Consider the following 16600-nt stretch of genomic DNA (forward strand, 5'->3'; position numbering starts at 1 on the left):
AGCCATGGGCACATGGCGGACTGGGTTCGGGATCCGAGCTAGACGTCCTCTCCCGCAGCCCTCGGCTCGCCTCTGGCAGCCGGAGGTTTAATCCTGCAGGCCCAAGGTTGCGCCCCTCCCCAATCCCGTTCACCACCCAATGAGGGTGGTGGGTGGGCCCCGGACATGTCCAGTCACGGAGGCCTCCCCCCTCGGCGTACTCACCCCAGAAGGGAGCAGGCCCCTCACCCAGGCATGTCCGGGCCCAGCCCGCCATGAGCCATGGGCACATGGCGGACTGGGTTCGGGATCCGAGCTAGACGTCCTCTCCCGCAGCCCTCGGCTCGCCTCTGGCAGCCGGAGGTTTAATCCTGCAGGCCCAAGGTTGCGCCCCTCCCCAATCCCGTTCACCACCCAATGAGGGTGGTGGGTGGTCCCCGGACATGTCCAGTCACACAGGCCTCCCCCCTCGGCGTACTCACCCCAGAAGGAAGCAGGCCCCACACCCAGGCATGTCCGGGCCCAGTCTGCCATGAGCCATGGGCACATGGCGGACTGGGTTCGGGATCCGAGCTAGACGTCCTCTCCCGCAGCCCTCGGCTCGCCTCTGGCAGCCGGAGGTTTAATCCTGCAGGCCCAAGGTTGCGCCCCTCCCCAATCCCGTTCACCACCCAATGAGGGTGGTGGGTGGGCCCCGGACATGTCCAGTCACGGAGGCCTCCACCCTCGGCGTACTCACCCCAGAAGGGAGCAGGCCCCGCATCCAGGCATGTCTGGGCCCAGCCCGCCATGAGCCATGGGCACATGGCGGACTGGGTTCGGGATCCGAGCTAGACGTCCTCTCCCGCAGCCCTCGGCTCGCCTCTTGCAGCCGGAGGTTTAATCCTGCAGGCCCAAGGTTGCGCCCCTCCCCAATCCCGTTCACCACCCAATGAGGGTGGTGGGTGGGCCCCGGACATGTCCAGTCACGGAGGCCTCCCCCCTCGGCGTACTCACCCCAGAAGGGAGCAGGCCCCGCAGCCAGGCATGTCCGGGCCCAGCCCGCCATGAGCCATGGGCACATGGCGGACTGGGTTCGGGATCCGAGCTAGACGTCCTCTCCCGCAGCCCTCGGCTCGCCTCTTGCAGCCGGAGGTTTAATCCTGCAGGCCCAAGGTTGCGCCCCTCCCCAATCCCGTTCACCACCCAATGAGGGTGGTGGGTGGGCCCCGGACATGTCCAGTCACGGAGGCCTCCCCCCTCGGCGTACTCACCCAAGAAGGAAGCAGGCCCCGCACCCAGGCATGTCCGGGCCCAGCCCGCCATGAGCCATGGGCACATGGCGGACTGGGTTCGGGATCCGAGCTAGACGTCCTCTCCCGCAGCCCTCGGCTCGCCTCTGGCAGCCAGAGGTTTAATCCTGCAGGCCCAAGGTTGCGCCCCTCCCCAATCCCGTTCACCACCCAATGAGGGTGGTGGGTGGGCCCCGGACATTTCCAGTCACGGAGGCCTCCCCCCTCGGCGTACTCACCCCAGAAGGAAGCAGGCCCCGCACCCAGGCATGTCCGGGCCCAGCCCGCCATGAGCCATGGGCACATGGCGGATTGGGTTCGGGATCTGAGCTAGACGTCCTCTCCCGCAGCCCTCGGCGTCTGTTGTTTTTTTATGCGACTTTGGACTTAAGGCAATAGTGGCTTCATGGAAAGTGTTGGGAAGAATTTCTCCTCTGTCTATTGTTTGGAAAAGCTTGTGGAGGACTGGGGCTAGTTCCTCTTGAAATGTTTGGTAGAAATCAGCAGTGGACCCAACTCATCCAGGACTTTTCTTGTTTGGGAGTGCTTTAAGTACTGATTCAATCTCAGTACATGTTATAGGTGTATTTAGATTGTTAAGTTCCTCTTGATTCACCTTGCTACATTGTATGTGTGCAAAACTCTATCCATGTCTACTAGCTCTTCTGATTTGTTCCCGTACAGTTGCTTATGATAGTTCATCATAATTCTCTGTCTGTCTGAGGTATCAGTTGTTATGTTTCCTTTCTGATATCTGATGCCATTGATGTGTATCTTCTCCATCCTTGTTTTGACTCGTTGTGCTAGTGGGGAGTGTATTTTGTTGATTTTCTCAGAGAACCAGCTCTTTGCTTCATTGATCTGATGAACCGTACTCTTGGTGTCTATTTGGTTTATTTCCTCCGTTAATTTGATGATTTATTTTTTCGCAGTGATCTTGGGATTGCTTGCTGTTGTTGGTCTAGTTTCTGACCTGCAAGGATAGCAGATGTACTTGATGCTTTTCCAGTTTCTGAATGTAAGCATGGATTGAGATGAGTTTTGCTCTTCACACTGCCTTGATTGTATCTCATAAGTTTTGATCTGTTCGATAGATGTCAACTAAGTCCCTTTGCTCAAGAGTTTGGGTGAGTTCTGTTGTTTCGATCCTGAGTTTTTGTTTTTATTTTTTTATCTGTCCATTGATGTTACTGGGTATTTAAGTCACCCACTCTAATTGTATTGGAGATTGTTTTGCCCTTGATGTTCATTAATGTTTGCTTCACATAGACGCTTTTGCATTTGGCGCATATGTATCTCTTCTGGTGATCTCTTCTTGCTGAATGGATTCTTTGATCATTCCAAGGTATCCGTCTTCATCTTTTTAATGTGTTTCGCATCGATGTCTACATCATCTGATATAAGAATGCCTATCCTCACATGTTTGTCCTTAGCATACACTTGAAATATCTTTTTCCATCCTTTCACTTTGAGTTTCCTCTGATCTTGGCTAGTGAGATGTGTCTCCTGGAAGCAGCAGCTAGATGGGTTTTGTTTTTTGATCCAGTCCTCTAATCTGTGACATTGAGTTGATGAGTTTAAGCCATTTACATTCAATGTTAATATGGCTAGGTGGCAATTTGGTTCTGAAGGCTTCCACTTTTGAAGGCTAAGTGCCAGCCCCACCCCCATCGGGAGATGCCAAATTGATTTTGTTCATGACTCAGGGACTGTGGAGTTATTGGTATAATTACAGCTCAAAATCCAGAGAGGGTTGTCCTGCACCCGAGCTGGATCAGACATCTACCAGTGTGTGCCATGAAGTTGCATTGAATGTCCTGCTCCCACAGAGAACTCTTGTGTGTTTCAGCAAATGTGGAGACCTAGCTAGTGCATGGTGCACCTACCATTCCTTTTGTAAGCCAGGTCGATGCTAGAGCCTATTCTAGTTTGGCACACACCAGATCCGTCCACATGCATGTTGAGGGAGACTGCAGTCCTGTCCAGTCCCGTTTGCCACCCCCCATTCTGGCTCTTGCACTCACCAGTGGGAACCATACCCTACCCAGGGCATCCTCTTAGCTTCCTGAGAACACCTGCTCCCAGCCATAGAGCTTCCCCATGCCAGTGGTTGCTCTGACACAGTCTGGCATAGACCATCACCCATCTTGGCCTTTACCAACAGATGCTGCAGCCTAACCAGGTTAGCCAGCCCAAGGCTCACTTCTCATGGTCAGTGGGGTTGGGTGCCCCCTAGCCTTGCCAAACTTTCTGCCATCCCCACCTTTCATGCTAGCAGATGCTATGATGGGCAATCCTGATGACACACATTCCATCTGGGATCCTGCATATACTAGTGTGACAAGATTTTCTCAGGCCCTGCCACATCCAACAGTTACCCCTCCACTAGAAATACTCAAAAATAAGTGGTTCAGCCTTGTCCGGACTGACCACTAGCCAGGCTTGCCTCATGTGCTCAGCATGAGAGCTAGAGCCCAGCTGGGAAGTTCCCCACATCCCCCCCACCAGGCCCACTCCCACACCCAGATCTCACTTGTTCCACAGGTTTCTAGCCCCTAGCCCTGCAGTCTGTACCCTCTGTCTTGTCCTTCGTGTGAGCTGATGCATGTTGTGGCCCAGACCACCCTACATTATTTTTCTCAATTTTCCTACAGGTGCTGCATCCTGGATGAGCTGGGTCTGTTCCCAGCCCGAGTTTCTATGAGTGCCAGCAGGTTCCATGGTCATGCTCAGCTCAACCCATGGCTCCCCTAACTCTTGAGCGAACCAGTGAGTATTGCAATTGCACAGGTGTGAGTCCACATACCCCGCACACATTCTTCCTCAGATATGTTTCTCTAGTGTGTTAGTATCATAACACAGCCTAACATCACCAGTCCATCTTCCTATCCTCAGAGGCAGGTACTATGCTCTTGCGGTGCCAGGTTGGGGCCATGGTATTTGTGCCTCAGCTGGCAGTAGCAATCAAGCATTTGTTGCTTGTAGGTTGTTCGTCTTTGATGGTGAGAATATCGTAGAATTTGGTGCTTGAAGCTCTCAGAGCTCGGTGGTCCCATTAAGCTTTCTCTTCATGCGTGAATGATCCAAAGCTTAGCGTCGGATTCAGGATTGGTTTTGTGTTTGGGGAATGCCCATCAAATCACTGTGTGTTGATGGGAGGGAGGGGGGTTCTGCTGCTCACAAGTGGCTCTCAATCTTGCCAGTTGTCGCCAGTTCCTTTTTGGAGAATCCAACTACCTCTGCCTTGTTGGCTACCATTCTGGTGGAGTTTCTCCTGGACCGCCTGCCAGAGATGGGCTCCAACGTGGAGCTCTCCAACCTGTACCTCAAGGTGTTCAAGTTGGTCTTTTGCTCCATCTCCCTGTTTGCAGCTGAAAATGAGCAAATGCTGAAGGTAAAGCTCCCCGAGCTAGGTGTCTGTATTCACGTCTGATTCTCACTCGGAGGGGATGCTGGGTGACTTGAGTATGTTGTGTCATTACTGCGTGTTTGCCACCTGAGGGCTGGATGTGGCAGCATTTTCTGGTCTCTAAACAGAGCTTAGGTTATCTGATGACTTAGGAGGAGAAACGTGGAAGGTTGGGTGAGCCTGTATGTTGAGATTAGCAGTGCTGCCGAGTAATCTCTCCCTGTGGATTCTCCAGGTCAAGCTGGAGCCACTGATATTTAAGCAAGTGACAGTGTGCAGGGCCGTGTGTTTACCTCTCCATTTGCAGTCAAGACCAGGAATCGGTTTGTGTTTGCTTCATGTTCTGAAGAAATGAAGAAGTTTGCATAGTTAGAGCTCATCACTTGAGTCTAGAATGCCCAAAACTTTTCCGCTGTTACGTGCTAAGAATAGCACGTGGCAGAACAAAAACAACCTTGTCAGAATTCATTTCCTCTTAAGGCATAGTGTTCAGCTGCCACAGAAAGCTGTATGCTGCCACTGTTTGCATCTGAAGAGAGCTTTTTTGAGGGGAAAGTGAGGGTGTAGACAGTGGGAGTGGGACTGTAGAGGTTGATGTTTGTAATAACAGACAAGGTAGGGCCCGGTCAATGCCGTAGTTTTTAAAGTCCTCGCCTAGCACGTGTCAGGATCCCATATGGTCACTGGTTTTAATCCCGGTGGCTCTGCTTCCCGTCCAGCTCCCTGCTTGTGGCCTGGGGGAGCAGTCAAGGATGGCCCAAAGCTTTGGGACCCTGCACCCGCGTGGGAGACCCGGAGGAGCAACTGGCTCCTGGCTTTGGATTGACTCAGCTCCGGCCGTTGTGGTCACTTAGGGAGTAAACCATCAGACAGAAGATGTTCCTTTCTGTTTGTCCGCCTTTCCAATAAAAATGAATAAATAAATCTTTTTAAAAAACAGACAAGGTAAAGATGCAGAAGACTTTATCATGATCTGTGGCCAGGTAGGTAGTACTGCAACCCCTTCAAGTGCTTTCATTGTTGCCAGCACTGGATGCGGTGAAGAAGACAGATTGGCCCCATAGGACACACCGAGAGGCTAGGGCATTGGAATATTGTGCCAAAATGAATGTCACAGAAAACAGTCTGTACTGTACTCCCACCGTACACAGGGCAGCGACTATGCACTGCCTGTCGTACGTGTGCCGAGAGGTGTCGTGTTATGCAGCCCGGCACACGTCAGAACTGCCACGTGAGGGAGGCCAAGTGAATGTGAGGCACAGGGGCGGCAGCAAGGACTTCCTTGGTCAGTTACCTGGCGCTCTTGGGTTGCCGTGGCAGCCTCCCTGCCTGCAGCCCACTAATCCTTTGTTCCCCCACAGCCTCATCTGTACAAGATCCTGAACAGCTCAATGGAGCTTGCGCAGACTGCCAAGGAGCTCTACAACTACTTCCTGCTGCTCCGGGTGCTCTTGCGCTCTATTGGTGGGGGTAGCCATGACCTCCTGTACCAGGAGTTCCTACCCCTCCTCCCAAACCTCCTGCAAGGTAAGGACATGGACAGTGTGGCTGTGTGTGGCCAGGTGTGTCTCTGTGTGGCTGTGCATGGCTGTGTGTGGCCACATGTGGCAGTTGGGTTCATCCCCTGTACTTGGCAAAGGTTATGGTTGGGGAGGCAGTGTGTGACCTTTCCCTGACCTTGCTCTGGGACACTGAGGGAGCCGTGTTCAGGCCTTTCGTCCTCAGAGTTGAACAGGTTTGGGGGAGTTATGACTTGGTTGTCTTTTTTTGGTGTGTGGGAAGCAGGTCTAGAAAGAAAATGTCTTCTAAGAGTTAGAAAACGTGGATCAGGGATACCTAGGTTGAGAAAAGGAAGGAAAAAACAGGCTGTTAGTATTTTCTAGTTAGTTTGTAATTTGCATGAACAGGAGCTTACAATTTCTGTGACTTGGAATTATGAGTTAATTTTCTTTTCAATATTGTTTCTGTAGTAGAGAGAGTTGAGGACTGCACGCCCCTGTGGGCCTCTGACTGCGGGCGGGGTTGAGGTGTGGAGGAAGGTGAGTAGGATATATGCTTCAGCTTTGTTTGCTCTGTCAGCAGGCAGGAGGGTAGGGGGCCTGCCTTTTGCTGTCCGACATCAGCACTGGAGGGCGAGGGACAAGAATGCTTTGAAAATACTCACTTGAAGGGCAGTTTGGGTCCATGCAGTGTTTGTGGGTGTGAACTGACTTGAAATTCTGTCCAAGGGGTTTTTCTTTCATGAGTACTTAGCTGTGAAAAGCTGCTTAGGAGATGCTGTGCTCAGGTGTGCCAGAAGTCCTCTGGGAAGGGTTTTGGGGCTCATGCATCCAGGCCTGATCTGTCTGCAGTCGTTCTGGCTGGACCACTCGGCATCTTCCCTGTATGCACACTGCCGTCCCCAGCCTGTCTCCCCTTCTGGCTGTGCTGGGGGTCCTCTCCCGGGAGCGTGACTCCAGGCCCCCTCATCATCATCCGGGATTGTGGCACCAGGCCCCCTCATCATCATCCTTTGTTGTCCTGGATCTGACCCCAGTGCTTTGTTGTGGCCTCCCGGTGAACTCTCAGCTCTTCTGCTGCAGCCAGTGCCACATGGGCATGCCCTGCTGGGTGCCCTGTTGGCTGTTGGCACTAAGAGGGGCAGCGGCAGGCAGGAATTCAGCAAACACTTGCTCATCTTCATTAATATGGGTGGGTTGGCTCCATGGTATGCAAAAGGGGAATTGAAAACCAATGTCCTGAGGCAGACCCAGGGCCCACAGTTAGGATGTGCACCCCTGTTGGAGCAGCTCCAGCTCCCGATGGCAGCTCCTGCTGAGGTGGCCTCCGGCAGGCAGCAGTGATGCTTCTGGTGGTTGGGTTCCTGCCCTGTGGTTCCTGGCTTTGGTCCAGTGCTGGCTGCTGAGGGAGGGACTCGGCACACGGCACACACACTGTCCTGCTGCTCCTAGTGAAGAACAAATGTTTCCTTCAGAGCATAGGTCTTAGCTGTGTTCTGTTGGGAGCCTGAATAAGGAAGGCTGTGAATTGTCAACGTGTAGCAGTCAGTGACTTCAGATGGCGCTTCTAAAGAGTGTAACAGGAGTTTTGGAAAATGACTTAAAATGTAGTTTAAGGTTTAAGGGCATCATGTTTAGATGAGATTTACTATGCTGAGTGTGAAATGTGGTTTTGCAGTCATTGCCTTCAGCCTGCTGTGGGCGCCAGCGGAGGGGTGGCAGGTGTGGGTACAGGGCTTGTCGCAGGGCACTGAGTCCTGCACACAGCACCTGCTCCTGATGTTTGTGATGAGAGGGGCCGACTGGGCTGTGCACGGGCTTGGCTAGGTGCTGGTGTTTGTGATGAGAGGGGCCAGCTGGGCTGTGCATGGGCTTGGCTAGGTGCTGGCCAGTCTCCGCCTCTCGTTGACAGGTCTGAACATGCTGTAGAGCGGCCTGCACAAGCAGCACATGAAGGACCTCTTCGTGGAGCTGTCTCACAGTGCCTGTGAGGCTGAGCTCTCTGCTGCCCTATCTGCCCATGCTGATGGATCCCCTGGTGTCCGCGTTCAATGGCTCTCAGACATTGGTCAGCCAAGGCTTGCGGACTCTGGAGCTGTGTGTGGACAACCTGCAGCCCGATTTCCTTCAGGACCACATTCAGCCCCTGCGCACTGAACTCATGCAGGTAAGTGTGCTGACCCCCAGTGCCAGCAGGGGGCGCCAGATGCTCGAGTTTCTGTTTTTTTTTTCCTGAGGATTTTGTCATCCTTGGAGTCTGTCTGCACTCATGTGGGCTTGTGCACCTTGAATTTGCTGTCCTGTAACATAGACAGCGATACCAGGGGTGTTGAACGGAAGCTCGTTTTGCAATTGCCTTGCTTTTTGACCACTCGCTGGCGCTGCAGTCTGCTCCCTGTGTGGCCGTGGATGGGGACCCTAAGATTGCAGTCCTATGGTAGTGAGGGAAGACAGAGAAGGAAAGGTGAGGTGCCTGCTGGCCCAGTCCTGGAGAAGGAGCAGCTGATGGTGGAGACAGTGTGAAGGCACAGATTTTGTTCAGAGGGTGTGATGTGCTCAGGCTCGAGGTTGCCATTCGTGTAGCTGCTGTGCCGACTCTTGCTTATGGGCCTTGGAGGCCTGAGCTGCTTGTCGGTCCCTGTAGGACACAGGACTCTGTCCAGGTAGGGGTCAGATGCCTGCTTACTGGGCAGGGACTTGGCTGCTGCAGATGCCAGGGGTCTCTAGGCTGCACTCCAGAGTGGCCAGGAGACTTTCCTGCACTGCTGACTCTCATCCCTGGGGCTCCCTCTGGGTCGCTTGGGGCGGGATGCTGGCTGACAGCCTGTCTCAAGGGCAGCATTGTGGGTACTGAAAGGCAGCTCAGGTGCTGGCCCAGGTGTGCGGGAGCAGCGTGGGGATGGCAGAGATGGCTGAGGCTCAGGACACCCAAGCAGAGGCAGGGTCAGCCACTGCAACCCGCCATCCTTGGGGCAATCTCTCCAGTCCTGTCAGCCTACCAGGACAGGATGTAGGCCCTGAAGTTGAGAACTCTCGTCCCAGCACCCCTGCTTCTAGGGACACGTGAGGCTCAGTCGGACTGGAGTGGCCTCAAGACTCCACCTTTGTAGCCGTAATTGAGGTTCTTTGAAGGAATGAGAGGATTGGGATTTTAAGAACTGAAATGGCATGTGGAGCATGACTGTCGCTGGGCCGAGACATTTGGCCTTGTCCTAGAGGTGTTTGGAGCTCATCGAGACTGTGACCTGCAGGAATGTCTGGCACTTAGGGTAACCCCGATCAAAAAGCGAGCTGAGTGTTGAGGGTGCAGTTCTGTGATGGAGGTGACGCTGGGTCCCATGCTTTCTGCTGTGGTGTTTGCCAACTGTATAGAGCCCTGTAGGCAGAAGGAAAAGCCCTTGAACTCTGTCCCTCACTGCCGTGGGTCTGCGCCCGAGAGGCTTCTGCGTGATTGTCCGACATCAGAGCTCTATACATGGCTGTAGCATGCACACTCCGTCTGTTTCACAGAAGCACCAGGCAACATTAGTGTGCATGCTTACGTGCTTTCAAAGTTGTATTCCCTGGAAGGATGACCAACTTTGGTGTCCCCTGAAAGAGGGAGCTGTTTGGGTGGGAGAGAGTCGCTATGCTGTGACTTGGAGTTTTGAGTTGTGACTGTGTGTGTGATTGTGCTCTCCTGTGCTGTAGAGCTCATTGAAATGAAGAGGAGGGGCCCAGCGGCATGGCCTAGCAGCTAAAGTCTTCGCCTTGAATGCCCCATATGGGCACCGGTTCTAATCCCAGCAGCTCCACTTCCCTTCCAGCTCCCTGCCTGTGGCCTGGGAAAGCAGTTGAGGATGGCCCAAAGCTTTGGGACCCTACACCTGCGTGGGAGACCCGCAAGAGGTTCCTGGTTCCCGGCTTTGGATCGGCGCTGCACCGGCCGTTGTGGCTCATTTGGGGAGTGAATCATTGGACGGAAGAGCTTCCTGTCTGTCTCTCCTCCTCTCTCTGTATATCTGACTTTGTAATAAAAATAAATAAATCTTAAAAAAAAAAAGAAATGAAGAGAAGAGTGTATGCAGCTGTGTTGGTTTTCCAAAAAGTAGTTAGGTTGACCTTACTCCCTTTCAAAGAGCTCAGGAAAGCCATTTCTCAGGCTGAACTTGGGGCCCAGACCGAAGTGTATGGCCTCAGGAAACTTGTCTTGTTACTAGAACCTTGATGAGTGTGACACAGAGTCTGGATGTATGTGTGTGTGTAAGAGAGAGAGAGAAACGGGCATTCTGTGTGTGGCATAGAATCTGGTTCAGTCCAGCAACTCTGTCCTCAGAGACTTCCAGGCTCAGCGAATCTCCTTAGTCTCCCCTGGCCATCTTACCTGCTCATGGATCCTGCCACCCCATGTATCGTGACGGACTGGGGGTGCCATAGGAGGGATGCCTGATGTTAGATTGTTCTGTGTGTGGCTTCGTGTGAAACTTGTCAAAATTATGCTTTCAATACAAACTATAGTTTTGTGTACCTTTGTTGCAGGCCATTGAAACCGCTCTGGACTGCCTGAAGAGTGCCAACACAGAGCCCTACTACCGGCGGCAGGCATGGGAAGTGATCAAGTGTTTCCTGGTGGCCATGATGAGCCTGGAGGACAACAAGCATGCGCTGTACCAGCTCCTGGCCCACCCCAAGTGGGTTGCTGTCTGCTGCCTGAACTGGGCATCTCGCAGTGGGAATGTGTGCTAGGGAGGACCTCCTGGGTCCTCGGTGTTGGCTATGTGCCTCTTCAAGTCAGAAAGAGCATGCGTTTCTACCTAGGGATGCTTCTCTTGGCCTCCAGAATGTGGAGGAGAACTTGGGGTGCTTGGGAATTGGGATGATGCTGTTTACCATCTGCCTTGTTTGTTGCCTCCATGTGGGTTTATGGCTTGAGAGAGTGAGGCTCCCGACCCATTTGCCCTGAGTCCTTTGGTGGCCTCCATGCCTGATGCCTCTTTCTGCCACTGTGGCTCACTTCCCACATGGTCTGCAGTGGGTACGACCAAGAGCTGGACAGGCTCAGGCCAAGGTGGGCTTACTCTCAGTGTCACAGTATCGGCAACTATATCCTGCTTTGCTGAGCAGCCACTGGGCAAGAGTGGAAGTGGGAACCAGGAGGCTTCTTGGAGCACCTCAAGCCCAGGGGCATTTAAAGAGCACTGTCCCAGGTGGGGCAGTAGCTGAGATGGCTTTGTGGGTGGGTGAGTGAGGCAGGTGCCCACCCTCTTCACATCTAAAGGTGTTGTGTGTGGAAATGCCGAGTCCCAGTGGGTTTATCAGCTTCAGAAGCAAAACCGTGGCAGGGGGTAAGTGGGGTGAGATCTGAGAGGCTCTGTTGTTGAAGCTGTGGAAGTTGGAAGAAGCCTGCACCATTTTTGAAAGGTTTGGGTACTGTAGCTTGTCCTTTCTGAACATTCTGTTTTGGGTGTATTTGCCTGGGTGCAGGAACTGGCAGGAAATGCTTTAGGGTGGCTGGCCTGTGTGAGTCTGTTCTCGCTGTGGCTTTTCACTATACCTTCGGGGTATAGTGTTTTCATGCTTGCTGGATCGTTGATTGAAGTTACTTCTTAGAATTTTGGTTTATTTAACTATCAAAGATCAAAGCACTGGCTTTATTAAAATAGGGAATGATGACAAAAAGACTATGCCATGGCCCAAGCTCATACTAAGGACACGTGTGGGTGTTTGTGGCACTGGCCATAAAGGTTCATGATGAGACTCATTCACAATGTCAGGTGGTGCTGGAGTTCAGGTAGGGAGATGAACTTGCCCAGGCCTCGCTGTGTGGCTCCAGTGGCCCAGGGCTGGGTGTCTGATGGTGAGTTTCATTCTGTCTTCAGCTTCACAGAGAAGACCATCCCCAGTGTCATCATTTCCCATCGCTACAAGGCTCAGGACACGCCAGCTCAGAAGACATTTGAGCAGGCCCTGACCGGGGCCTTCATGTCGGCCGTCATCAGGGATCTGCAGCCCAGCACCCTGCCCTTTGTGGCCAGCCTTATTCGGCATTACACCATGGTGGCTGTGGCCCAGCAGTGTGGTGAGTGAGGACTGCTGCAGGGAGCAGCTCCAAGCAACCCATTGCCTCTGGGCTTGTGCATCCTGACTGCTCACAGTGCTGGTCAGAGTGTTTTGGTGGTGGATGTTGGGAAGATGGAAGGTCATTACCACATGTCAGCTGGGTAACGTTAGGCCCACTTGAATGCTTTGGCCCTTGTCTTTCTGAGAGATGGGGTTTGAGTACTTGTAGACGCTGCACTTCAAAGCCAGGTTGGCTTTTGATCTATTTCATGGTGTTCTACCTCTCCTGGGTGATCTCTTCTAAGCTTTGGCTTACTGTTTGTGCTGCTGGGCAACCACTACAAGACCCATTTCTGCTCTCTGGAACAGGCATTGCCACCTGCTGCCAGGCCACCCAAGCTCTTTGACGTAAAAGACCAATTCGGTTTGTCAGTTTTCATGATCAAATTAGTACAGATGATGCTCTTGTAAGTGACAGTCGTGGCCCTGCCAGTTGTCATCAGGGCCACGATCTGTGCATTTGTGCATTCTGATGTCTCCTGGCAGAGGAGCAGCAGTCAGACCACCTGCTCCTGGCTGTGTGCTCAGAGCTCCTCACACTTGAGACTGGCAGGCAGTGCGCAGAACTTGGTGCCTGCTCTCCTCCTCCTGAACAGTCTGTGCTATACGAATGAGCACTTGGCCAGGCTGGTGCTGGGTACCTGTGAGACACTTGGCCAGGCTGGTGCTGGGTACCTGGGAGACACTTGGCCAGGCTGGTGCTGGGTGCCTGGGAGACACTTGGCCAGACTGGTGCTGGGTACCTGTGAGGCACTTGGCCAGGCTGGTGCTGGGTACCTGTGAGGCGCTGCTTGCTGGTTGCTGCAGCTGCCTGGTCTCTGGGTGCACTCTCCATCATAGCTTGCTGTTGTTGCTACCACTGCCTGTTTGTTGCACAGAGCTGTGCAGAGCATAACTCAAGTCATTCCCATGTCATGTCCCTCATCTACTTCATGATAAACCTAAAATAGCTGGTTGGGATTCTTTTAAGCAAATTTGCTTTTAGAGTAACTAGAGATAATGGGAAACCAATATAGTGGGTAATGGAAAAACTTCAGAAAACTAGTCTTAGAATCAGGCCCTTTGTTTCTAAGTTAGTTGGCTGCACTGGGCTGCTCACTCCCAGGGAAAAGTGACATAGTTTTGCAGCTTGAGGGATGAGTGTTCATGCTATGTGCCGAATTCCGTCTCATGCCTTCCCCTCTCTTCTCAGGTCCATTCTTGCTGCCTTGCTACCAGGTGGGCAGCCATCCCAGCACTGCCATGTTTCACAGTGAAGAGAATGGGTCCACAGGGGTGGACCCTCCGGTTCTTATTGACGCCATAGCTATTTGCATGGCCTATAAGGAAAAGGAGCTGTGCAAAATCGGAGAGGTGGCCTTAGCCATGATCTTTGATGTCGCAAGCATCATCCTGGGCTCCAAGGAGAGGGTAAGGAAGGGTTGTCTTCTCATTTGAGGAGTGGTCCTTGGCCCCTGAAGCCGTTGTGGAGGTTGCAGGCCACTGCAGCCATGCACTTGAGTTTGCTGTCTCCCTCAGGCATGCCAGCTGCCTCTGTTCTCCTACATCGTGGAGCACTTGTGCGCGTGCTGTTACGAGCAGGCTTGGTATGCGAAGCTGTGTGGTGTTGTGTCCATCAAGTTCCTTATGGTGCGGCTTCCTCTCACCTGGGTTCTACAGAACCAGCAGATGTTCCTCAAAGCGCTCCTCTGTCATGATGGACCTGACTGGAGAGGTGGGTGACGAGCGCTCAGCGGAGGCTGCTCACCTGCAGGGCAGTTGGGCTGGTGGCTGTGCCAGCAGCTGCCTGGCAGGAGGGCTGGCTGAGACTCGGGTTTCATGACAGTGTCTTGTACAAGGACAGTGCAGAACTTGCTAGGGGTGGTCACAGGCCGAAGCACTCACTGGGGTGCAGCTGAAGAGGGAGAGTGAGGCACAGCCCTCATGTGTGCAGATGCGTCCTCCAAGTTGCATCCTTCATGAACCCACTTGCATTTGTAATTCACACCAGTAAAATATGACAGCACTACTGGCTTGACTACTAAGTGCCAGGGTCCTGCCTAGCGGATGTATTCTGACAAGCAGGAATTAACTTACCAGAAGAACTGAGTGGTTCTGCAGTAGTCTACCTAAAGCAGCTGCTGTGAGAGGCATGGTTCTCCCACCCCTATTTGCCCCTGGGACAGCAGGTGGCACGCAGGTGGGTGAGAGGCAGAGCATGTGGTGTGTAACACATGGCCTCAATGCCTTTGTCTTAAGATGGCCCTGACCTGCAGGTTTCCAATGGGGCCGTGGCCATGGCCAAGACCACCCTGGAACAGCTCCTGATGAGGTGTGCGACTCCCTTGAAGGACGGGGAGCGAGCCGAGGAGATCGTAGCGGCCAAGGAAAAGTCTTTCCACCACGTGACACATGATCTGGTGCGAGAAGTCACCTCTCCAAACTCCACCATGAGAAAGCAGGCTATGCATTCCCTGCAGGTATTGGCCTAGGTCACCGGGAAAAGTGTGACGGTGATCATGGAGCCCCACAAAGAGGTGAGATTTCTGGCACCTGGGTAACTGGGATGAACTTTGGAGGTGGCTTTTCATTTGAAAGTCTGGGGTGCTGCTCCATTGATCCTCCTGTGTCCTGTTCTGCCTACTCTCTTGCCTCCGCTGTGCGTGGAGTAGCTGATGCTGGCACCGGCTGGGAGCTTGTTGGGGCCAGGGCTGGGACAGTTTGCTGAGCCCCTGTAGCACAGTCTGGTGGTTGTATGGTAGTGTTGTTGTGTTTTCTTCATCTTTAGAGAAGTTTTGATGAGTCATGGGCATTAACCCGTCGCACAGGGCACATCCCGCCTTCCCGATGTTGTTCTCACAGCACTGGCTCTCAGACTGGTTGCTGGAAAGTGTTGTGTTGAGACACTGTGCTTTTGAGGGCAGCCAGTGAGTGGTGCGTCCTCCTTGGCTCTCCCAGGTGCTGCAGGACATGGTCCCACCCAAGAAGCACTTGCTGCTCCACCAGCCCACCAACGCACAGATCGGCCTCATGGAGGGCAACACATTTTGCACCATGTTGCAGCCTCAACTCTTCACCATGGACCTGAACGTGGTGGAGTATAAGGTGTTCACACAGAGGTAGGGGTGGGTGTGGGTGTGGAGGCGCGTGCATGGTGCTGCCGTGTGTCTGCTAGCCCGTCTTTGTGTGCGTTCAGAGAAGGCTCGGGAAATAATGCAGGTAACCAGCCCTGGCCTGGCCCTGGGCTCTGTGCAGATGTGTTGCTCCTAGATCTGGTGGAAGGGAGGCCGGGGACAGGAGAGGTGCAGCATAGTGTTGGTGGCCTTGGATCCTTGGAACCCTGTCAGCCTTCCAGGGGACCTGGCCTGGCTCTGATTTAGGATCCTCATTTGTCTTAGACAGCAGATCACTAGCCGCTGCTTTAATCAGTCTGATGTCTGGAGCCAGTATGTGGAGGCTGCTTGGACTTTCCTGGTGGGCTCCGGGGGTGCCCTGTGGTGTAGATGCTATTGGTTCTGATGCTGGAGTTGCAGGAGCTGAGCCTGATGCTTGTGTTGTCCGAGCCACCGAGTAGGTGAGCTGGGAAGCGTGGATGCGAGCTCAGCCTGCTGCTTTGCCTCCATCCAAATAACAATGCTGAAAACTTGCTCTTTTTTTTAACGATTTATTTTTATTTGAAAGGTAGAGCTACATAGAGGAGAGAGAGAATCTTCCTTCTGCTGGTTCACTCCCCCTGGCCACAATGGCTAGGAGCCAGGAGCCTTCTCCGGGTCTCCCACGTGGGTGCATGGGCCCAACAACTTGAGCCAGCCTTTGCTGCTTTTCGAGGCCATAAGCAGGGAGCTGGATCAGAAGTGGAGCAGCCAGGGTATAAACCAGTGCTCATATGGGATGCTGGCACCACAGGTGAAGGTTTAGCCTACTGTACCACAGTGCTGGTTCCCATGGCAAATGTTTGTCACCGTAGACGTTCCAGTGTGGTGATATTAGACAATGATGGACAGAAGTCAGACTGTGGAGGCAGTCGAGTTCCTGTATTCAGAGTCCTGTGGTGAGCTAGTGACCAGTGCCCATTTAAAAGTTTTGGGATATCAGTCACTTCTCTGTAGGAGTTGTCGGGGGAAGCTGAGGTGAAAGCAAGCAGGACGCCATGGTCCCCGCTGAGTCTGAGTTTCTGGTTAGGAAGCTGTCCTTCCTGGTCTTTAAATCCTGTGCTTTCTGCTTCAGCGTGCATGCTGTGGTCATGTGGTCCAGCTCTTGTTAGGGCCCTTGTGTCAGTGACATGCTTTTGGCTTAGGCAGGACCAAGAGCTCCTGGGAGATGGGCAGACAGCGTCCCTTGGCCTGTCTGGAGTCCAGTTGCGT

At 53.2% G+C, this 16600-nt stretch overlaps 1 pseudogene; it reads left to right on the forward strand.

Annotated features, from left to right (window-relative positions):
- The first annotated feature begins 3991 nt into the window (after positions 1–3991).
- LOC131478237 (transformation/transcription domain-associated protein-like) overlaps positions 3992–16600 on the forward strand; it is a 72569-nt pseudogene continuing 59960 nt past the window's right edge.

The sequence above is a fragment of the Ochotona princeps genome, chromosome 2 (assembly GCF_030435755.1).
Source record: "Ochotona princeps isolate mOchPri1 chromosome 2, mOchPri1.hap1, whole genome shotgun sequence".
NCBI classification, from domain to species: domain Eukaryota; kingdom Metazoa; phylum Chordata; class Mammalia; order Lagomorpha; family Ochotonidae; genus Ochotona; species Ochotona princeps.